Raw genomic sequence first — 21,778 nt, 5'->3', positions numbered from 1 at the left:
GTTTTCCTCTAGAAAATTTCGACAATCTCGTGCACATTTTCATTTTTGACCGCGAGGCCTTGGGGAGGCTTGAGGAGATTTATGGCACCTCGTTGGATTCTAAAAATTGATTCTCATTAAAATGTGTTTTTTCTGTGCGCCATGGTCGACGAGGTGTATGTATTTACCACGCTTCCGGAGGCTAAGAGATTTTGTTCCAATTCATTTTGGAGAGATGAGCGAGCTCATCAAGAACACACACGATGACGACATTCTGCAGGGTTGGTAGCGAGTCACTTTTCAGGTAAAATCCTAAATATTTTAAACAAGTGAAAGCAGCCAATTTATTTTTCTGCGAGTACATTAAATTCATATTGTGCAGTAAGCCTATAATAGTAATTTATGCAACAAGTTGCAAAATGATGATTTTTTCAGCACAAGTCGTACATTTAACCAACGAGGCGATCCGTTCGATTAGTAACGACATCTGTTGGTGAAAAAGCAGAAACTATGACACTGCTACACACTAAGATTCAGATGTTCCAGCTCAGTAATTTTTTCACTGAGTTTAGTATTTTTACCATCTTTTTACTGAGTTTTCAACAGCAGATTTATCTCGGTACACTCGGTTATCGTATTTACCGTTCACCAGTAACGATATTTACCGTGTATCAGTAACTTTTGACAGTTTATAATCTGAGCTCGGTAACTCATTTACAGAAAATCCGCAAAAGAAACAACCGAGCGTACCGAGTTAAATCTGCTGTTGAGAACTCAGTAAAAAGATGGGAAAAATACCGAGCTGATCTTAGTGTGTAGGTTTATTGCGGTCATCATAGAAGTAAACTTGCTTTCGTTTTATTTTCGCTGATTATGGTCGTCGCCATATTGAATAATTAGCTTACTTAAATGGAAAATAGTTAATTTTGCATAAGCAATAAATTGATAGTTTGCCACCATTTTCATAACATGCTCACATAAATAAACTCTCTCTGCTGAGTTTTCTTGTGATTCGAGATAGTTTTACTAAATTCACAAATTGATTTATTTCATTCCAAGATGATTATATTCACTATTTTCGAAGCGCATTAATTTTATGTTTCTGCAACCCGAATATTCACGGTAAATTCGAATGCGCATAAGCCTACCAGCACAATAACTACTGAAATATTACTTTGAAATGATTGCTTGCTACTTACGAATGATGTATCCTCCTGAACTTTACGTGCCATCGCAGAAGCTTCTCTGCATCTTGAGCTGTCATAGTTTTTGTTGAAAAAAAAAACAACAACAAACGAGAATGCAACATTTTTCAACTAGGTTTTAAAACGAGTTTATTGCTACTCTTAATGCGGTTTGCAAAACCTCTCTGAGAGTGGCCCACTTAGCCGGAAGATGCTCTTAAAGAGGTTATGAAGAGGTTTTGATGTATGATTCAGTTTTATTGCAAGGTCATGAAGATCTCTTGTAGAGCCGAACAAAACTTAAAATGTTACTTGAGATCAATGATACTGAGAATCATGTTGGTGATAACATGTATCATATTTGGAGTTTGAATGATAGACCGAATGGGTTGTTAAGTATCGTTACCATTCAAAAATGGTCATTATCGTGAACAAAAAATATTGTCAAATCATTCACATTATAATCACTTTATCATTAATTTTATGATTCACTGAATAATATAAACAAAATTGAAATATTTCATGATTCTGCATTATCGGCTTTGAAAAAAATGCACACCCCTGCGGGATAATCTGTCATGTTCATGACGTAACCCGTTCTGTTTATATTTCGAAGTTTTTTTAACCATCGTAGACTCGAACTGCGGTGATCGGCTAGTTGATTTTTTTCTCGCGCGCTGCCCATGGGGCCATATCGACTTGGTGCTCGCGGGTGACTCGAAAGCAGTGATATTAACCCTTTAATACCCAATACCGCCTTTAGACGGGGTATAGTTTGAGCATTTTTGTAATTTTTGTTTCGTGGAAAATCAAAATTTTTATATTTTTGGCTGATATTTAGGACAGTTTTGTATATCTCAAAATGGTTTTTGGTGTATTTTAAAGCGTTTTTACATTTTTTTAAAATCATTGAAAAATTGATGTTTTAGTCACCTTCTAGAAGTCATTGTTTATTTTGCATTTAATCACTGCAATTAACATATTTTAAATTTTTCCCAAATCATTCTATCCTAGTTTTATAGTTTAAGGGAATCGAATACACTCTAAAATTATTTTCCTTAAAATTACACGGAAAATAAAATTTTCTATGAAAAAAATAAAAATAAAAATATTTCAACAACAATCATAATATCTCAAAATGTTTTCATCTCAAAAAATCCGTACCCCAAATAGGCTTCCAGAAAAAATATAAAACTTTGGGGATGTTCAAAAATAAAAATTAGAAAAATCAAAAACTGAAATTCACGAAATCGAGAATTAAAAAGAATCATCTTCCAAAACATGTTTAAGTCGATTTTAGATGACGAAAAATGATATTTAGATCAAAATCAAAAATTTGGGTATTAGAGGGTTAAAGGAAGTAGCAGGAGGAAAAAAAGTGGAATACCGTTGCAAGATATACAAGGTAAGTTAGCATTATCCTTAGCCGGTGCGTATCGGATTGCCTATACTAGGAACTGCACCCTTTGGCCCCGAAAATAGTCGCTGTGACTGTAATTTGGCCAATACATCATCACCATAGTGCGATAGCAAATGCATTGAACTTTTGAATGCCGCGGAGCAGTGAAATAGTGATGTGATTCCATTCCAGTGTGCTTCCTGTTTTATTGCCGCCAGGAAAGACATTATGACCTTCCCGACCTAATTTACAAGTGCCTGAACAACTGGGTCAATATTGTGGGGTAAGAAACCGAAACAATGATTCCTCGTCTTTACTTTTCAGAGTTATCAAGTCGGTGAATTCACGGGAATTTATGATTCAAAATTATTTATTTATCATTGAGTTAATCGTCAGGGCCCATATAGCCGAGGCGGTAAACGCACGGGTATTCAGCATGACCATGCTGAGGGTGACGGGTTCGATTCCCGGTCGGTCCAGGATCTTTTCGTAAAGGAAATTTCCTTGACTTCCTTGGGCATAGAGTATCTTCGTGCCTGCCACACGATATGCACATGCAAAATGGTCATTGGCAGAGGAAGCTCTCAGTTAAAAACTGTGGAAGTGCTGAGAAGCAGGCTTTGTCCCAGTGAGGACGTTACGCCAAGAAGAAGAAGAGTTAATCGTTACCATAAGTACTATGATCCTTAAAAAGTACTGAATAATATCATTTTTTGATTTTCAATCATGCAATCATACAATCATACAATCATTCCACGAACCAATTTCTTATAATACGAGTGATACCGTGAATTGTATTTTTCTATGTGGGATGTAAAAAAAGTTTCACCATTTCTCGATGAATTACGCAAAAATAAGACGATGTTTTTTTTTGTATGTAGTTTTCAAACCGCGTAAAAAAAGACCTGACTGTATCAGAACAAGAAACGCTGGAAAAAATACCTGTTTGGAATTTTCTCTTGGAAATTTGGGTAGAAGTCGTTTACAGTGTATTATTTACACTGATTTTTAACGCTGTGGATTTTTAGAAAATGAAAAAAATAACGTTATCCTAAAAACAACGCCGCGAATTGATTTTGCGCAAATGCTTTAGAAATCTTCAACTCTATCATCATTGAAGCGTCCGTGTAATTCGCGAATAGGGCGTAACTGACATAGCAATAACATTGCGAAAACAACAACCGCATTTTGCAGATACAATTTCAATTCCTATTTAGGAGTAATTCAACATGAACAAGCTTAAATGACACAATTCTGACACATTTTCTTGATTTTCTAATAAAACAGTACGAATTTGTTAATTTTTTGCACTATAAATTGCATTTATTTTATTACGCCCGAATTGATGCCCCATAATGCTAAATACGCCCAATACTATGCGCCTTGAATATATAACAATTTCAAAATCGCCTGTTACTATTCGCCTTGTTTTTGATAATGACAGGATTTCGCCGTGTTTATGTTTTGATATCAGTTTCGCCTTTCACTATCGTCGTGTTTATGTTTTGATTTCAGATTCGCCTTTTACTTTTGTAAACAAATACCCCAGGAATGGATGGTGTAATTCTTGTTTTGTTTCGTGCGATACAGAATGGAATTAGGCCTTCCACTCAACCCGTGATTTTCAATAGTTAGAAAAGTGATATCAAGGAAAGTTTTTAAGTATTTAGTAGGAAAATATAGCATCTTTTCACTCTCATAATCACTTAAATTGTGTACATTTTGTCAGTTACGACCTTTTCGCGAATTTCTCCGGAATTCATTGCTAGTTTGAGCAAAATTACTTTTGTCCATTCACGTTAGCTAATTCTTCAATATGGCGACAACCATAATTAGCGAAAAAACGAAAGCAAGTTTACTTTTATGATGACCGCAATAAACCTTGCAGTGTCGTACTTTCTGCTTTTCCGCCAACAGATCTCGTTACTAAACGAACGGTTCGCCATCTGTTGAGAGTTTTAACAGTTTTATTGTGGTAATAATGAATGCCAGAAGGTTTAGTTAGTCTACATATCGAAGAGTTTTGTTAACTCTTGAAATCTGGCTTTATCGATATCTTCATTGATGAAAACCATTGATGAAATGGTTTTCATAAAAGTAGTTAATAAAACTGTGAGTTTAAGTGCTGCAATAAAACACTAATAAAAATCAAACAAAACCAATCAGCAATGGACAAATCCTCGAAAGCTCTCTGGACGAAATCCCCAGAGAAGCTTCTGCGGAAGTTATGCAAACTCCCGAAAGAAGCTTGTAAGAAAGCTGCTTCAGAAAAAAAATCAAGAGAAATACACGGAGGAAACTTGAATTAATTTTGGACGGATATCAGGAAGGAATCCAGCGAGAAACTGTGGAACTATATCGGGAAAACTTCTGGGAGAAATCTTGGGAGGAATGCTAGAAATCTCCGATGTAGCGCTCAGAAAGGAACTCCAAATACAGAAAAAAGCTCTAGATGGAAACTGCAAAGGAAATTAAAGAAGTAATTTCCGTAGAAAACCAGTGAGGAATCCCGGAAGGAATTCAAGGAGCAAGGAGGACTGTTGGAAAGAATTTCGAGCGAAATCGGAACAAATTATTAATAGTTTTCCAAGCCAATCCCTGTTTTTTTTTTCCAAATTGGTAATATTCCATTGCAATTTCCTGTTTTCCGTAGCATTTTCAGCACCAACCTTCGGAGCTTACTACTCAAAACTTTTAGTGAATACTACTTTCGTTCATACCGAACGCTTTGCTTGCAGTATGCTCGAATACTGTAGTGTACTAAACTCATTTTTGCTCATACGAACATGTTCCTCAAGTAGTATTTACTACCACAAATGTAGTAAGAAGAGCCTGGACATAAATTATGAAGGTTCATCATCAAATAGGGTTGTTATCTAATTACTAAACACCGACCAATAAATGATCAAGTTTATTGCATCTCGACCAATGCCATGGCCAGTTTGGTTTCAATGACTAATTCATTAATTAGCTTCCATATCCTGTTTATATATATAGTCAAACAACTACCATTTCCTTAAAAGTATCCTTAAAATTGTTCATCGAACTATATTTCCATCTAGTCCACGTCTATTATAATTCCAAGGCATCAAGATTTAATTTATGATTTCAATAGCGTTATTAGTTAAGTGTTCTATGATCAATTAAATATTTCAATTACGCTTGTCAGTACCTATCACAAGCCTTCGGATTATTTTCAAATCAAAGTGTCATTCGCCTTTCGCGAGAACATTGGTATAGGCACATAGTCTCGCACCCCTGTGTAGGCATATTTCTTGAAATTCCTTTTCACCCCCCGAGCTTCGCATAAACCAGTCGCAAAACGGAACACCCAAACGCACATGGTGACGAAGGCATCGGTTTTCATTCACAAGTTTTCCCTCTCGAATGGTAAGATACGTCACCATAACCACCACCACCAGCACCGTTCACCATGGTTACCTACAAGTCGTCACATCGGTGCTATGGCTACTACGCGGATGGTTGACATTGCTTCCGCTTTCGGCTGCGGCGACGGCGTCTAGTCGTAGATGGATTTTATTTTTGGGATTAGAGTTTTCCTGTTTCTCTTGTTATGTTAGATTTTCCCCCCATATTGCACATCAATCCACCAAGCTCCTTGAGTTGCGATGCGATGCGATGATGAGTCATCCGACTGAAGAGTCCTGCTCTTGTTTGCGTTGCACATAGAATCCAAATATTTGCTACTATGAAAAACGTAGCAAGCGAATCACAAAATCACGCTCACTCAGTTACAAATTTATCCAATTTAAACAAATTGCCTTCTCCATTCGCGGTTCCTTTATCACGCTGTTCACTGCGGGCATTTGTTCATCTCCGCTTGGCAGCTGTTTCGGAATGTTCGCCGCCTTTGGCGAACAACAACATCAGTAGTACTAGGAAGGAACGTTGAGCACCCGCCCAGAGCACTTATAACAAATCACTCACAACAATATTTGCACATGATTTTCCTTCGACCTTTGGAATGCACTAACTGAGAGCTGCGATGCACTTTAACTCCTTATCGCCTTCCCGGGGTTTGTCGGTGGTAAATGGCGCGCACTTTTTCTCACGATAATCCCAAATTATTTATAATCCTCACTGTGTTGCACATACATCGTATACGTATATGTAGATACGTGGAATATCACATCACAACGCGCGACTGTTGACTTTTCAGAGTCTCACAGAATCATCTTGCTTTCCCCCTTTTTTCCCTGAGTAGTACCATAGCTCTAAATGCGACCGACGACGGCGACCGTTTTGACGATATTATTCACTGGCTGGCGCGGCGGATGCTGCCACTCCTGGGCAGCATCGTTTAGAGATACAGTAGCGCTCGAAAGTTGATTGACAGAAATGTAGGATAGTTTTCTTATTGGTTCAGTACATTCATTTGAAAATTCGGTTGACTAGACAACTATGAATCGCATAAATATGCACGCATTACATCGTATAAAGTACTATTTTAAGTCTTGTAGCTAGGAAACTTATACACTGAAGTTTTTTTTTACGACGGTAATGGTCCCGCGTAAAAAAAAACCGCGTAAAAAAAAACCGCGTTATTTCAAGACCCGTCGTAAAAAAAAACCGCGTTATTTCAAGACCCGTCGTAAAAAAAAACCGCGTTATTTCAAAAAACGTCGTAAAAAAAGTCAAGTCACGTTAGATGTGGTGCTGACTATTTTACGCGTGTTTTTGAAAAAACGCGGATTTTTTTTACGACGGTTTTTGAAATAACGCGGTTTTTTTTTACGACGGGTCTTGAAATAACGCGGTTTTTTTTTAGGACGGACCGCGTAAAAAAAACCGCGTAAAAAAAAACCGCGTAAAAAAAAACCGCGTAAAAAAAAACTTCAGTGTATAAGCATACAAATCAACTTATGACGAATTTCGCGCCAACCCTTCTATGGGGCTGGCAGCACCCTCTCAGAATCGAACGAAACTTTGTGGGCATAAACAATAAGTCTTTCTAAAGCAACTTTGCATATTTTGTTTTTCGAAATTTTTCAAGAGTAGCATTTGAAGAGGGCCTAATTTTTTTTCATAGATTTTTTTCAAATCGATGTAACTCAAAAATGACAAGACCTACAAAAAAGTATTGTATGGCAGACTATCGTGAAATTCCATGAAGTTTTTTAGAAAAATATCCAAAAAATACAAAATAAATTCCTACACTGAAAAATAAAGGTTTTAAATCGATGATTTTTTTTTCTGGAGAAAGGTATTTCAATTACCTACATTTTCTCCAAACAATGTTGCTGTGACATATTTAAGGGAAAAAAGTTTTTCTAACAAAAACATTTTTCATGTCTACATTGAGTGAATATTTTTCATCGTGTTTCGTGCCAACATGGCCATATATAGGTTCAGTAGCCTCTCATCAACCAATGAAACTTTATGGATGTTTAAAAATTTGTTTAAGAATCAATTTTGCATAATCTAACATTTATCTAGACTAACATTTGAAAAGGGCGTATTAGGGTGGCCCACACTTATATGAAAAACATAAAATTCGAAAAATGCCAAATCTTACCTCCTGTGTCGATTGTTTTGGACTCCCAGGAGCTAAGTTCAGCATTTGAGCGAAATCGAGTTAGTCTAGTGGTGATACACATATTATGTCACGCAAAATTCGTCCTTTTTCAACCCCCCCTCCCCTCTATGTCACGCTTTTTGTATGGGACCTCACCATTGTTTGTATGGGTCGTCACGTTCTGCAAAACCTCGCCCCCTCCCCTCCTTAAGCGTGTTGTAATTTGTGCATGGCCCCTAAGGGGGCGCTCAACGAGCTTGAAGTTTGTATGGGAGAACTTGGCCAAATGTATGCAGAAATCTTAAGCTTTTGATTTTTGCCGCTAGGTGGCGCTGTAAGCGTTCAATTAACAAAAACTTTGGTATTATTGTAGGTGAATATATGCCAAACAACTTTGTTAAAGACCCGTAAGTGATCCGTCAGTGATGCGAAGCATTGGGATTTCATTGTTGATATTCCTTTACATGTATTGGAAAAACGACAATAATGTTTCACCTCACTTTACCTAGGGTATACATTTTCAACAAGCTTCGGATCACTTTGCGGTCTTCGACAAAGTTGTTCGACATATCGTCACCTACAAGAATAGCTAAGGTTTTATTAGTTGAACACTTGCAGCGCCACCTAGCGACAAAAATCAAAAGCTTAAGATTTCTCCATACATTTGGCCAAGTTTTCCCATACAAACTTCAAGCTCGTTGAGCGCTCCCTTAGGGGTCATACACAAATTACGTCACGCTTTAGGAGGGGAGGGGGCGAGGTTTTGCAGAACGTGACGACCCATACAAACAATGGTGAGGTCCCATACAAAAAGCGTGACATAGAGGAGAGGGGGGGTTGAAAAAGGTCGAATTTTGCGTGACATATTTTGTGTATCACCCCTTAGACTAAATCGATTTCGCTCAAATGCTAAACGTAGCTTCTGGGAGTCCAAAACAACTGATACAGGAGGTAAGCCTTGGCATTTTTCGAATTTTATGTTTTTCATATAAGTGTGGGCCACCCTAATACGCCTTTTTCAAATGTTAGTCTAGATAAATGTTAGATTATGCAAAATTGATTCTTAAACAAATTTTTAAACATCCATAAAGTTTCATTGGTTGATGAGAGGCTACTGAACCTATATATGGCCATGTTGGCACGAAACACGATGAAAAATATTCACTCAATGTAGACATGAAAAAAGTTTTTGTTAGAAAAACTTTTTTCCCTTAAATATGTCACAGCAACATTGTTAGGAGAAAATGTAGGTAATTGAAATACCTTTCTCCAGAAAAAAAATCATCGATTTAAAAACATAGGGTTTTTTGCAATATCGATTTAAATTTTTAAAACCTTTATTTTTCAGTGTAGGAATTAATTTTTTATTTTCTGGATATTTTTCTAAAAAACTTCATGGAATTTCACGATAGTCTGCCATACAACACTTTTTTGTAGGTCTTGTCATTTTTGAGTTACATCGATTTGAAAAAAATCTATGAAAAAAAATTAGGCCCTCTTCAAATGTTACTCTTGAAGAATTTCGAAAAACAAAATATGCAAAGTTGCTTAGAAAGACCTATTGTTTATGCCCACAAAGTTTCGTTCGATTCTGAGAGGGTGGTGCCAACCGTTGGTCGAGTTGGCGCGAAATTCGTCTTATACAGGTAGGTAAGGACTGGACTCGAAAAAAATGAGACAGACAAAATAGTGTATAACTTTTGATTGCGTGCACAAAAATAGCTTTTCTGCCAGGAATAGTATTCACATTATGCGTAGATAATAACATAAAAATTTCATCAAAATCGGTTAAGTGTAGGCGGAGATATCGTCGAAACAAGAGACTCACCATTTGAGAATCTTGGGCAAACAAACACTTTTTAATACCTAAAACTGTAGAGCCAAAAATACTGAACCGATTTCAATGAAATTTTTTCTATACGTGAATAATGTAAAAGTATTGTGTCAAAATTTCATTCAATTTGATCTAACCGTTAAAAAGTTATAGCCATATATGTAGCACTATGTCACAATACGCAGATGTGGTTTTTAGTCTACACCCGATTATTTTTTGCACGGGTCTGGTTTTTGCTATAACTCAGTCATTTAACCGATTTTCATGAAATTTTGTACACTAATAGTGCTAACCGTGCCTACATGTGTACAAAATTTCATGAAAATCGGTTAAAAATTGACTATAGCGAAAACCAGACCCGTGCAAAAAAAAAAGAATGGGGTGTAGTGAAATTCAAACTGCTCCAACTTTGAAAGTATTCGGTGAAGTTTTCACCGAAAACAGTGTAAAACAACAACTTTACATTGTCAACGTTTTATAAAAATCGGGACAGTGTTGCCAGTTCTACAGTCAAAATAGTGCAAATTGATTATAAAACGTTAAAAATTTTCCAAAATTATAAAAACAACTATTTTTGTTTGAATTGTTAAAAAAGTACTGAACCGATTATGATGAAATTTTCACCACTTGTTATGCCTTACTTGGAGAACCTACAGTCAAATTTTCAGATGTTTTGATTAGCTCACAACAAAGTTACTGCTTAAGCAATTTTTAAAATGGATGCCCAAAGTTTCCAAAATCGCATCTTATTGTATCGACAATATCTCCGTCAACACTTAACCGATTTTGATGCAATTTGTATCTTATTAGCTACACATAATGTACTATTCCTGACCAAAAAATCAGCTATTTTTGTGCACGCAATCAAAAGTTGACGCTATTTCATGTCTCATTTTTTTCGAGTCTGGTCTTTATACACGATTACATTACTTACTTTCGTGAGGGGAATTTCTATGTAGGAAACCATGTGAATCCGGTGTTTGCTATTTTCAGTAAAAAGGAAATGCCAAACTCGCTTGTCATGCCTCGAGCGTATGTGCTTGTCAACAATGCAATCGTTGCTACACTCATCTCTGAACGAACCACAGGAGTTGTATTTGCTATTTAAATCTGTTGTATCTGTTGGAAACCTCAGCAGAAAATACGTCTATTGTTCGATTTATTTTTCCAAAAATATGTATGGTTGATTCAATGGACTCAATTTCAGGCAATGGACATACACAATCATCTTTTGAAAAGTCTCAAAAAAATGACCACGTGGTTTATGGACAGCCCCTAACCTAAACTATAACCCTTATTCATGGATCGCACCACCGATAAAAGGTGGCTCCCAGATCTTTCATCGTACCCTACTAACAAACACCCATCCGTGCTGGATGTGGGGACGCAGAGTGCTCCCGGTTAACATTCCTTTCTCTTCCAAACTGACTGTATGGACTTGGTCGGCGCCGCACAGTGGGACTTATTCAAAACAAGTGGGATATTGGGTTTTGTGGCAAACTCTTGGTTATAGCTATTTGATGTCTTCGGTAGAGGTTCATAGTAGGGCCAGTATTTGTAAAGTCTAGCTTTTGGAGTTAAGTAAAACTTCCACTCGGCTGATTAAGCCATAAGAGGTTTTCATATAGGAATACCAAGAGGAAATCCTAAAAATCCTAAAACCTCCGGGAAATCCATAGAGGAAGCCCTATCAGAAAATCTAATAGCGGGGAGTCCTGCATATATATATCTGGATGAATTCCTTTATGACTATTCCTGGAGAAATAACTGGAGGCATTGATAGAGAAATATTTTAAGAATTTCCCAGTATGATCTTTGAAGGAATCCTAAGAGAAATTCCAGAATTTTTTTTTAGAAAGGTTTTTAGATTAGTTCATGGATCAATCCACGGAGTAATTCTAGGATGAATTATTGCAGAAATATCTACATACATCTTTGGATATACCCCTACAGGAGTTCCTGTAGAAATCACTGAGTTTAGTCCTGCAAGAACACAAGGAAGAATTTTTGGAAGAATCCCAGCAAAAGTTACTGAATGGATCTCTGGGGGTATCACAGGAGGGATGCATGAATAATTAGGGAAATATTTGGGATGATTCTTGAATTTTCGGAGGAATTCCTGGAGGAACATCAGCAGAAATTCCTGGAATAATCAAAGCAGAAGTTTCTGGGGAAATCCTTCACACAAAGATGAGCTCGGCAAATGCCGGCACCGCTGTGGCTCAGCAAATATTTATACTGAATCTCGGTAAAAATTTACGTTTGTTAGCTGAATATCGGCAGAACATTTCTTGAACCTCAGCAAACAAACAACACGATTGCTGAGATCTCGTTGAAAAACAAGTTTGCTGAGCGCTCGGCGGTGTCAATCTCGGTTGTGGTGGGTTACATTCTGACTTCTTGACAGCTCAATGTGTAATGTTATTAATTTCCTCCTAGGCTACTTGACTAACCTTAAACTACCAGATCTCTTTTTCTTTAAAAATAAATGATCTTTCTGTATATAAAATCACCGAATGTTTTAACAGACGTTCTCCCGGTTTAACCCGAAGGTTGTCCGTGAACTAGGCCGTGAAAGGCTTTGATGTGCCCTCACCGGACCAACCCGAAGGTTGTCCGTGAAGGACTTCTTTTTGCCTTTTCTGCATCTTGAGATGGCCTGGCTCTGTAGATTTGATCACTTCATTTAGGCTTCAATTTGGCTTCGTCATCCTCGACAGCAATATTGATTTTGATTCGATCTTCAAATGCTCCAAATCCCATCTTCGTCAGCCATTTGTGGTGGGTTACATTCTGACTTCTTGACAGCTTAATGTGTAATGTTATTCATTTCCTCCTGACTGACACTAAACTACCACATCGGTAAAAAGTTTTTCTTGCTTGCCGAGATTCGGCGAAAAAAAATAAATAAAGTTTGTAGCAAAATTTTTTGAAAGAATCTTAAGGAAGATCCGTAGAGGAATTCCCGTATAAATCCATGTAGTAATTCTAGGAGGAATTATTGGAAAAATCTTTAGAGAAACCCCTGGATACATTGCTGTAGACTAGAGTGTAAGATTTCATGTAGAAAATCCTGGAAAAAGTCCTGCAGGATCACCAGCACAAATTTCTGAATAAATCTTAGCAGGATTTCCTGGAAAAATCCCAAGAAAAACTTCTGGAGGAATCACAGGACAAAAACATCTTAGGAAATCATCTAAAGGGATCGTTAAAGAACTCCCCGAAAACAATACTGGAAGCATTTCCGGCGATATTCTTGAAGAAACACCAGCAGAAATATTTAGAAGAAAAGAAGCAGAAAGTTCTGTGGAATCGCAGCCAGAATTTCTGGAGGAAAGTAATCACGAATTCCTTAAGGGTTTCCAATAGATATCATACCAATCAGAATAAAATCTACTTTGGCGACTACTTTTACCCGCAGTGAAAGATACGTGATTTGAAGGCCTTGTTGACATAATTGTTTTTTTTTTAAACGCGCAATAAATTCCTGAACAAAAAAGACAATTGTCAGACAAAAGTGGCACAAAACAAGCAACAAGGAAGCGCAGCGATTACTGTTTATCCCAACTGGAAACAGATATGTAATGACATGACTCGAAAATTTATGTTGGAGGCAAAACGGAAGCCAACATTTATTACGCACTTTTCAACTCATGATTAATCGATTATTACTAACCCAAAATCGAATCTGTTTAATGATAGATCTTCAACAGCGTTGCAGTGTTTACCGACTCGAAGTTATCATTCTAAAATCGCAATGCAAGGCTTAAAAATCTCTAAATTGGAGGTGATCGATCTTTGTTTTATTCTGTTCTAGTAGGGACAAACTTATGTCACATTGGATGGATTTTCGCAACAAATGCAGGTTTCGACATTGTCATTATTGTTGCGCGATGGTTGAATTTTGATTCAGTGTCCCTGGAAGAATCCCGACAGCAATTTTTGAAGCAAGCAGGAGCTCTGCAGCATACATTTCATTTTAATTTTGCTTTTTTTTTTTCTTAAGACAAAAAATATGTTTCTCTAATCCGTTTTTAAATTCTTACAAACATTTCTTCAGAAATAATAATGTGTATTCACAAGCTTTTTTTCAGAAATTTCGCTAGAAAATAAAAAAAAAACTGATTTCATCTTTGAGAAATCATATGTTTTGAAGAAAATTTACGTTTGAAAATTCATATAAATCTTTGGTTTATAAAAAAATCTCCAAGAAGTCGATCTCCCTTTTTTCTAGAATCACTTAAGCACAAATTTGCACACACATATAAGCATCACAGAATTTTTTGTCAAACAACTTTCTAGCGCAACTGTATAGCTTCTTGTGTGATGTGATGATGACGTTTGCATTGGGCGGGCGGTCGGTCGTTCGGTGAGAGCACATTTTCTTCATCCACAAAGATAAAAACTACCATGCGCATGCTCCAACATTGCTCCATCCGATTGATGATGGATGGATGCTGCGATGTGGTAGCAATATTCAGGTCGTCGACGCGGATCTACCTTACGGCTCCATTCCATCGATGGGTTTGGGAAAATTATCCTGATCCAAGTAAATATACCGTTGTCACAATTAGTCAAAACGAAACTCAACGATTTAAAAAAATAAACAAGCTAATCACACACAGAAACGGGTCAGAAAGAAGGAGATAAAAGCGCGACTCCCGAAGCGAGCACCCGAATGTGCGCTCTCCGTCGTACACAAACGCGATCCGCACGGCGGAAGATTCTGTGCGATACTGACGGAGGTTGATGAATCGAGTAGACTGAGACCGTTGCGCGCGAGAATATTGTCCGCCGTTCACATAGGGGCTGTCCATAAACCACGTGGTCATTTTTTTGGGACTTTTCAACCCCCCCCCCCCCACCGCGTGGTCATTGATCCATACAAATTTTTTTATTTGTCCATACAAAATGGTCATTGGCCGAACCCCCCCCCCCCCCCCCCTCATGACCACGTGGTTTATGGACAGCCCCATAGGGTTCTCTTTGCTGTTCTGATTTTGAATTGAGGAGACCCATACACTCGTAGGTACCTACATAGAGGATGCGATATGGAAAACCAGCAGCATTCAAGATGCGAAGAGAATTCTTCAATGGACTGGATCGACGCGACGACGACGTGTGGTTTATGCTGGCTACTGAATTGGTGTCATAGGGTAGTACTGAGAATACTGTAATGACAGTGATTCTCAACGTAAGTAGGGTAAGAACTTCTAACCCCAGTAGGATGTTGGGGTTAATATGACCCAAACAGGCTCGCTGAACGTGTACCACGTCACCTTGGTGCGCCTAGCTTAAAATCTTGAGGAAATTCAATATTTAAGGCGAAACTCGCAAGTCGCAACATGCTGAATAACGCACTGTGGCCAAAGCACCCGACTGACCAGAACGGATGCTTCTACCCTACTACAAAGACTACATACACTGTGGTGCATGATTGATCGGACAAACGCCGATTTTCATACAAAATGGCCAAGTTTAAGATGCTGTAACTATGGTTTGCTTTGTTGGATTGAGCTCAATTTTTGACACGGAACTACAAATACGCTGAATTTTGTGTATACAAAGTATAAAATGTTTTCGGTCACAGGTTTGGGCGTGGCAAGGCGTTGAAAAAATTTCAAAAGTGATCGGACAGCGGCACGCGTGTAAATCAAAGGGGTACCGCTGTCCGATCACTTTTGCAATATTTTCAACGCCTTGCCACGCCCAGACCTGTGAACGAAAACATTTTATACTTTGTATACACAAAATTCAGCATATTTGTAGTTCCGTGTCAAAAATTGAGCTCAATCCAACAAAGCAAACCATAGTTACAGCATCTTAAACTTGGCCATTTTGTATGAAAATCGGCGTTTGTCCGATCAATTATGCACCACAGTGTACACTCCCTATCAAAAGTTTGGAGTCACCCTTTCAAAAACATGTCATTTTTTTTAGGCCCATATCTCCGCCAATTTGCGTCCGATTTCAAAACCCTAGGTTTCATTCAAAAGATAATAAGTCAAAGAAATTTGATTTAAAAGAAACTTAACCCTTCAGCGCGCGCGCTGTTGTAAAAAGTACAACACTACCAAAAAACCTCGCTTTTTGTATACAGCACGAGCGCGGTGTAGTTTCGGTTGTTTGATGGCGCGCGTCCTCGAAGGTTAAAAAAAATGTATGTAAACTTAACCTAAAGTTGGCAAATTTTCTAAAAAATGAATATAAACTTACGGCAGTGTCGCTGGAAATTGGGCCGACCAAATTTTAAGATGAGAGTGGTAATATAACCCATTTTCTATAAGCTTTCAACTGCTTTTTACAGAACTTCGCTGAAAAATCTAGAAAAAAAGTTATTAAATAAATTAACTCTTCATGTCATCGACCAAAAGTTTGGATTCACTCCTCAATATGATGTATCAGCCAAAAAGTATGGTGTCACTTTCGTAAAACATGGAAAAGTGATATCTTTTTTATCTATAGTTCAATTTTTCAATTTTTGGCTCATATCAAAGATAATTAACTAAATTTACGTTTGATGTCTTTAACTTAACGTATTTAACGATTTTTGTATATAAAAATGTTATGTAAAGTTAACACATTTCACCACATTTCAAAAATGAGGCAACTTCACGTTAAGTTTTAGTATATAAATTCAACAAATATGTGTGGTTAAATCTCTATGCAGTAAGTACCATTCATTATGTTTCAAATAAGCAAAGAAGAATTAAAATTGAATGAAAGATGACAAAGATATCAACAAATCACTTTTCCATGTTTTACGATAGTGACCCCAAACTTTTGGTCGAAGACATCAAGGAATAATTTACTTTATAACTTTTTTTTCTAGATTTTTTAGCTAAGTTCTGTAAAAAGCAGATGAAAGCTAATAGAAAATAGGTTATATTACCGCTCTCATCCTTAAATTTGGTCGATCCAATTTCCAGCGACACTGCACAATGGTCCACGGGCCGTAATTAAGTGGAAAAAATTAATTACGCCTAAACTATTAGTTTTAGCTAAATGCTGTCTTCGGGAAAGTTTCTTCAAACTTTTTGAACATTTTTTTCAATAATGAAAAATTAGGGTGGTGGTTCTCAAGATTACAATGTCAACTTTTTATTGTTTTCATATAGAGCAATGAAATGTTCTACAAAGTTGAAAAGCACTTAATTTTGAACAACTTTGCCGAAGAAACCATATTGCTATCTTATATGGTTCCAGAGATATTACTTTTTAAAGAAAAAATTAGGGTGATACCCGAAAAAAGGTTTTCTTTCAATAACTTTTTATTCATTGATTTTTCGCAAAAACTTTGTTCCGGGCAGTTTTAGTGCATTTAATATGCAACATTTTTTATAAAGACAGCAAAGTTCTATATCCTCAATTTAAAAAGTTATTCATTAGACCTGTTCACTTTGAAACTTTTTTTCTCCTATTCTCCGTGACACATCAAATTATCAATCCACATGCAAAAACAAGTCTTCAGTCCAAAATTGAGCCAAATTGATAAAGATTTAAAGGTGTATCAAATCGATTTTGTGTTTTTTAACCGTTTTCACAGAAATTTACTCATAAATCCAGAAAATTGCTCCGAAAGGGTGCCGAAAATACCGTTAGGATATAGTTAGTACAATACTCTGCAACTTTGCCGAATATACTACGGTGTTTAAATTGCTTATTTCGAAGCTATTCAATAATTTTAATTGAGAAATCACGAAAAAACACGATATTTTTACGATTTTACATATAAAAGTCATGTAATTTTACATTATTTTACGTGACTAAATTAATTAGCTATTTCTCCTTTGTGTAACGAACATTTCGTCCATACATCGTTTTTGTGTAGGAATTCGTTTTCAATGACTAATTATCAAAAGTATGTCACGTTGGTACTAAAAATCGCGTAGAGTTGCCAGCACGAATTAAAACAAAGTTACCCATGATTAAGACGTTATGCCATCCTATTCTAATGTCTTTTGATTCAAGTATCAGAAATGGCACAGATGATAAGGCTCGAGCCTGCGGATCAGAAGGTCCCAGGTTCAAGCTCAAATACATAATTTTTTTTTTCTTTCTTTGTAGCAGTTAGGATGATGAATCTGCCATGAGTTATGGCCCATGACTTACACGCAATCTCCCAAATAATGACGATCGGGACCTGCCAATTAAGCCCATTCCAGGACTAGCTAGATATTTAGTTTACTTGTTGACAAGAAATCGTGTCGACGAGATCAGCTGGACGAAATATTGGACATCTGTTTGATACCGATTAATTTAGCTAAAACAATTCAATACGATGATGGAACTGCTTCTGGATGCAAAATTTATCATACAACTGTGGGGATTACTTACATCTATCTAGCCACAAGGAACACAACTACACGATAAAGGGAAACTTCATTCTTACTATGCACTCTACGGTTTCGAAACAAGGCTATGATGCCAAATTGCAATGAGATGCAGAGCGTAGTCTCATTAACTTATAGCTGGATCGAGACGCAAAAAATCCTATTCCAGGGTTCGAACCTTGAATCTTCGAATCGGCAGCTTGATCGGCAGTCTCATGCTCAACCATCTACACCAAATTGAAACTGATGCAGATGCGACAAAGAAATGTAATGACGTTTTAATCATGGGTAACTTTGTTTAATTTTGTGCTGGCAACTCTATGCGATTTTTAGTATCAACGTGACATACTTTTGATAATTAGTCAACGAAAACGAATTCCTACACTAAAATGATGTATGGACGAAATGTTCGTAACACATAGGAGCAATAGCTAATTAAATTAGTCACTTAAAACAATGTAAATTTTCATGACTTTTACATGAAAAACCGTAAAAATATTATATTTTTTCACGATTTTTTAACGAAAATTGTTGAATAACTTTGAAATATCGGCTCGAAGGACCAATGTTGACGCCGGATATCACTGACCGTACTCAAAGCCCGGGTGCAGCAATCAGGACGTGCAATCAGGATTGCTGAACTTTTCTCACGACACGACTTCCTTCACATAATACAATTTAGACACACAATGTAGTTCAAAGGTTTATTACACGTAGTCAAATTACAGAGAAAGTTCAAGTTTATATACATTATTTACAAATTCGCAATTAATCACTGCACCCGTTCCCGGTCTGTGGGCGAGGATGCGACGGGCGACGACGCGCGCGGAGCACAGATGAAGTGCTGTAGGACCGTGTTGTATCGGTCGGCGGTCAACTGTTGTACTGACTGTTTATCGTGATCTGGGTCTCTATTGCTGGGCAATAGATATTAAGCGAGATAGAAAGTGGGGGGGGGGGGGGGGGGGAGTGAAGGTTGGAAGAGCATTACTCTGTTGGATACGGCTGGCTATCAGGAGGATAATTATAACTGATCGATCGAGCATTGTCTCAACCGTTCTTTTTTGTGCGATGATCCGCAAAAGCAGAGTTTAACCACAGCAGAAGTGACATGGTGTCGCATGCAGTGGACACCTGCTTGCACAGTGGAAGTGAATGGTGGTCAAACTTTAATTAAATGAAGATAGTTCACGTTTGGCGTGAACAAGCAATTTAAACACCGTAGTGTCTTCGGCAAAGTTGTAGAGTATTGTTCCAACTATATTTTAACGGTGTTTTTGGTACCTTTTCGGTGCAATTTTCTGAATATTGGAGTACATTTTCGTGAAAATGCTCGAAAAAACACAAAATTGATTTGATACACCTCTAAACCTTTATCAATTTGGCTCATTTGTGGACTGAAGACTTGTTTTTGCATGTGGATTGATAATTTGAAGTGACACGGGTAGGTCAAAAAAAGTGAACAGGTCTATTATTCATGGTTTTCTTCTAAAAATGGCCTATTTTTGACACTAAATATCTCAGAAGGGCGCAAGCCGATTTCAAATCTTTTGGCCTTGTTCAAAAGATCTTATTCTCATCTTTCAATGGTGAAAAAACGAAAAGGGTGTTTTTTTGTTTAAAGCGTTTAAATTAATTTTGAAAATACGGAATTTTTCATAGAAAAAGAGCCCTAAGTACGAAAATATAAGAGATACGAGTTTGTCGTCTTCGACAAAAATATGTGATAATATAAGTATGAAAAGTGTTCAGTACAAAGTATTCCGAAAAAAATAACCAATAAAAACATATAGGAAGAAACCCGTTTCTTCTAAGGGATTTTAGTTCGTGGTCGAATTTCCTTAGAAGAAACGGTTTTCTTGCAATATGTTTTGATTGGTTGATTTTTACGAAATACTTTGTTGCGAACACTTTTCATACTTATAATATTCCACATTTTTGTCGAAGACGGCAAACTCGTATCTCTTATATTTTCGTACTTAAATTTATCGAAGTGGAATACATTATTCGAAAAAATATTTGGAAGTGGTTGTGCACAATGGTGACTACTATTAAGCCAGGGTGGCCACTCAATTTTAGTTTTGGAATTCCCGTCTTTTTCCCGGTATGATTTTTCAACTTTTCCAGGTTTTTCAAAGTGAACATTTTTCGAGTATGCAACACCCACCTCTCTTTTTACGTAAAAATTGGAACAATGTGTAAAAAAACCACTCAAAAATTATGCATTTAACTAATAAATACTAATACTTTTCCTCAATAAACCATACTTATGAACGATTACAGTGTTGAAAATATTTTTTTGCAATTTCTCATCGTAATAGGCTGTTTTACCTCACGCAAATCTGTCAGAAAAAGGCCTACTTTCCCACATCAAATTAGCAGTGCAGTAATGGTTTATTACAGCACTGATTTGCGTTGCGTAATGAACCATTACAGCACTGTTTTCAGATTTGATCAACTTCTTGATGCTTTCTGGACGCAGGTTGAAAAATTTGAGACAACTGCACAGTGTAACCTGCTATGATCAGACTTTCTTAAACATGGCTATGAACATCAGTGTACAGTTTGATGAACAAGTTTTGCTAAAAACTATCCTCAAGTGGTAATTTATGAAATTTCAAAAAACGTTGTACGCATCTTGATGCAGAACTCGATTTTTACAGCACTCGTCGTAATTATCCAACTCGGCAAGCCTCTTTGGATAAATGTACAACTCGTACTGTAAAAATCTTCATTCTGCACCTTGTTGCGTAAACTACTATTTTGCAATTTCTCATCGTAATAGGCTGTTTTACCTCACGCAAATTTGACAGGAAAAAGCCTACTTTCCCACACCAAATTAGCAGTGCTGTAATAGTTCATTACAGCACTGGTTTTCGTTGCGTAATGAACCATTACAGCACTGTTTTCAGTTTTGAGCAACTTCTTGATGATTTCTAGACGCAGTTTTGAAATGTTGTGACAACTGCACAATATAACCTGCTATGATCAGACTTTCTTAATCCTAAAAGGGATACCATTGGGTCCATTGGACCCCAGGCGCTTTTCAGAGCTCGTCTTTGATGGAACACACTCAGCGAGGTGACGAAACTGAGGCCTTGAAGGTATCCCTTTTAGGGTTAAACATGGCTATGAATATCAGTGTTCAGTTTGATGGAAAATTTTTGTTAAAAACTATCCTCAAGCGGTATTTTATGAAATTGCAAAAAACGTTGTACGCAACTCGGTGCAGAACTCGATTTTTACAGCACTCGTCGTAATTATCCAACTCGGCAAGCCATGTTGGATAAATGTACGACTCGTGCTGTAAAAATCCTCATTCTGCACCTTGTTGCGTAAACTACTATAAATGGTTTAGCACTGTCTTGCAACAATGTTCTAAAATGATGATAAGAATAAAGATTCTTTATGCTTTTCTTCCATACGTAAATTCTAACTTATATCTTGTTTTTCACACTTTTAAAAATGATCACCAATCAATGATTATAAATATTCTCAGTCAATGTTAGGTCA

The 21,778-nt window shown here is 37.0% G+C and overlaps 1 protein-coding gene across 15 annotated transcripts in view; it reads right to left on the bottom strand.

Moving 5' to 3' along the window:
- Positions 1-21,778, bottom strand: part of LOC134284228 (centrosomin-like) — a 139,198-nt gene that overhangs the window by 95,487 nt on the left and 21,933 nt on the right. For 4 of the 15 annotated variants that reach the window (XM_062842893.1, XM_062842898.1, XM_062842901.1 and 1 more), the window contains exon 1: positions 14,433-14,682. The exons of 2 other annotated variants lie outside the window; for them this stretch is intronic. The gene's annotated coding sequence lies outside the window, so the exon portion shown is untranslated. Of the gene's footprint in view, positions 1-6,007; positions 6,282-6,310; positions 6,870-14,341; positions 14,361-14,432; positions 14,683-21,778 lie in introns of those variants that run through there. 9 more of the 15 variants (XM_062842892.1, XM_062842903.1, XM_062842896.1 and 6 more) reach the window with 5 other exon arrangements.

The sequence above is a fragment of the Aedes albopictus genome, chromosome 3 (assembly GCF_035046485.1).
Source record: "Aedes albopictus strain Foshan chromosome 3, AalbF5, whole genome shotgun sequence".
Taxonomy (NCBI): domain Eukaryota; kingdom Metazoa; phylum Arthropoda; class Insecta; order Diptera; family Culicidae; genus Aedes; species Aedes albopictus.
Note: the sequence above shows the minus strand (reverse complement) of the source record. Positions and strands in the feature narration are given on the sequence as shown.